Below are 3,439 nucleotides of genomic sequence, written 5' to 3' on the forward strand. Positions count from 1 at the left end.
AAATTGCAGGCCCAAATCCCCTCTTTGGATCTTTAAAATCATTAGTTTCGATATTGGGAAGATCAAGTGATACATGGATTGGAGGAGGAATGCTCCATGCCATATACTTTAAGAAAGACAATCAAGGTAAGTGGACCTTGTCCTACAAGAACGGATACATTGAATCAGAGATGTACAAGCTTGAGAAAGAGAGGAAGAGGCCCTCTTTTCTTCTTGCAATTGAAGGGGATTCTCCAGCAATCCTGGTTGCTTTTTTACTAAATCAGGTAAGGCAATTATTTCTTCTAAATTAGGCCATAGATCTATTTGAAATGGTGGAAATAAATCTTATAAGGTTGTTAAAATTCATGTTCGTGATTAATTAAATCAAGTCCCAGTTAATAATATTGTATTCATTATATTTTTCTGGAGGCAAATCATCTTTCCAACCTGAGTGGCTGCTGCAGTTGGATATAGACTCATTGACTTGAAGCTGATTTTTTTCTCTGCTTTAGGTAAAAGATACAGTAGAAGTGGATTTTTTTATATCCTTCTCATGATTCCAGGTATTTTTGTCATCTCTCTATAGCTGAATCGATTTTAGAATTTTCTTCTTTTCATTTTTCCTGCAATTCTATATGATGAAATGTCATTGTGTTTCATCTATTCAATTTTGATCGATTTTCTGCTGTTTCTCTACTTGGAATTTGAGAATCAAGGAATATCTTCTCTTCTTGAGGTGAATGTGTATCATGTTTGGAGCTAAAATGCAAACCGCATGTTTGGAGGCAAGTGGCTATCTATAAAATATAGAGCATGGTTAATGGTATGTTTACATTTTCGGGATGCTTCGTTTATCCTGTGACTTTAATTCTAATTAGGTGCTTATGGATTGTGTATTTTACAAACTGTTTGTTGTTTTGATCAATCTGCACTTTTTTCGTGTTTTCTATTCTCTTCCTTTGTATATTTTCTCATGCTCGTTTTGGGCTTCTGCATTTTTGATTTTGTATTTTTTATATTTTTTCTTGTTTTTTATTCTCTTCCTTTGTATACTTTGTATATTTTACAAACTGTTGGTGGCTGTTATTCCTTTGGTGTATGTCTTTGGGTTCATCAAGTCAGCGAGCTGACTCAGTTGACCTGATGAGATTTTGAGTTGAGTCATCAGGTTTAGGAATGCAGGCCTCAGTTTGGTGTGGTTTTATGCTGCACTGTTTTCAGATATTGAGTCATCGGATTTTTATTTTTTTTCCTTCACTGAAATTTCAAGTTTTATGTGGAGTTAGATGCTTACTTGATATTGATTGAGCTTTCTGTCTTGAGATTGCTTTTGATAGCATTCTCCGTGTCTTTATTCTCTGTTTCCTCTATTATGCAGGGGCTATGTTAGAATTCACAGCTCAGGATTCAAAGATTTCCTTCTAAAGCCAGAGCTTCTTCGAGCCATTGTAGATTCAGGATTTAAGCATCCTTCAGAAGGCTAATTCTTGTCAAGCTCTTCTCATTTTCTGTTTGACTTCATGAAAAACACAAATTTTGTTATAATGAGAAGCCATTTGTGATGAATTAACTAATATTAAAATTTTGATGTGCTAAACAACTTTGAGCAAATATTCTTCAAAAAAAAAGAAAAAGAAAAAAAGAAAACTCTAAGCACAAAAATTGGTGTGTTCGTAGATGTTATTGCAAATTGTTAACACAATGCATACATTTATATATGCGCTCAATTTGGAAGGCTTGCTTGTTCTATTCTTCTATTGCATTTCCTTATGTTAGTAGGAGGAATCCCAAATCGATGGTGTTTTCATTCGAACCAGCACTGTACAGGTATGCCTTACCTATCATTGATCCAGACCATGCATCTAGTAAGCATAACCATGGATGCACAGTTCTACACGAATTTCCCTTTTGGATAATACTATCTATTTGATAAATGGTTTGCAAATGGATGGTTAAAGAGAAAATATGTACAACCATCTCCATGTGACAGAAAGAAGTCGACAGATCTCATTGTTCAGATAAGGATATCTACTTTAAATTGTCTGTTTTCCATCCAATGTGGGTGTCACCTGATGAACTATCTTTTCAACACCTGATGAACTATCTAAATTGTTGAAAAGGGGAAATACCTGTAAAGAATGCTTGGTCCTCGATGCTGCAGCCAAAACACCAGCAATTTGGTCTGAGCATTGTATAATAACCATGTTAACATGCACATTTCTCTGAGTAATTTAGTCATTTGGTTTGCTAAACCTTTTCTTTTAAAAGGATCTGGAAGGTCAAATTTTGCTTACTAAGGGTTCCTTCACTCTAATTTTATTTGGTTCTACATCAGTGCAACATGAGTGCATACCTCAAGCCATCTTGGGTGTGGATGTCATCTGTCAAGCAAAGTCTGGAATGGGAAAAACTGTTGTTTTTGTTCTCTCTACCCTGCAGAGAATGAGTGCCCGCATATTGTTGTTGGGAGACCTGGGAGGATTCTGGCTCTAGCAAGAGATATGGATCTCTCATTGAAGAATGTGAGGCATTTTATCCTTGATGAATGTGACAAAATGCTCGAAGCGCTTGGTATGCTTTTAGCTTTTGCACTTGTTTTCGAACTTTGACATGCATTTATGATTTCTGCATTATATTTGAACTTAAATATGTATTACTTAATCCCAGTTGTTTAGTATATAAAGCTGTGATTTGGAGTCGAGTATCAGTTGTTTAATAATGGGATCTATTTTGGGTAGGATATGGATTGATAAGTTGTGAATTAAACAAGTTTCTGTTAGGAGGCATAATGCTAGTATTTCAAGTCAGATATGGAAGCATAAAAACTGAGTTCTCTCTCAAATAGTTCTTAAAAATCACACCATGCGTGTAGTATATGTATGTATCTATAGTGTTGCTAATAGCTTTCCAAACTCTAATTCCCAATACATGCTTCTTATTGAATAAGTGTCGGTAAACAAATCGAGAACTAACTACTCGCTTGGATAAAAATAAGAAACTATCTTTGCCCATATGCATGAAGGAGTCTATAAATGGGGAAAAATTCATGGTCAAGGTTAGACCACCATACGTTCAATTTTCTGTTGAGGGCTTGCATGAGAATTGAAGGAAGGCCACAAAGTCTTTGAAGTTCAAGCCATCAACCATTCTAAGCAGCCTTTGCAAAGAAATATACTGGCCATTAAATAAGAGTACATATGAGATGAAGCCAGAAACTAGAAAAGAGTGCAGCGAACATATGGAATCTGTCCTTCAGAGAAGTGAAGAATCAGCTGTTGAATATGTGTGTGTGTGTGTGCGCGCGCGCATGCGCGTGGGTGCGTGCGTGTGTGTGTAGCTAAAGTTTAGAGGAAACATAATGTTAATGGAGTAATTTCTTGTCCAAATTAATAGTATATGTGGGATCCACTTTTTAATGATCCCAATTGTTCATATAGTTTCACCATATTTTATGTAT

This window comes from Magnolia sinica, chromosome 9 (assembly GCF_029962835.1).
Source record: "Magnolia sinica isolate HGM2019 chromosome 9, MsV1, whole genome shotgun sequence".
In the NCBI taxonomy this organism is placed as follows: Eukaryota; Viridiplantae; Streptophyta; class Magnoliopsida; order Magnoliales; family Magnoliaceae; genus Magnolia; species Magnolia sinica.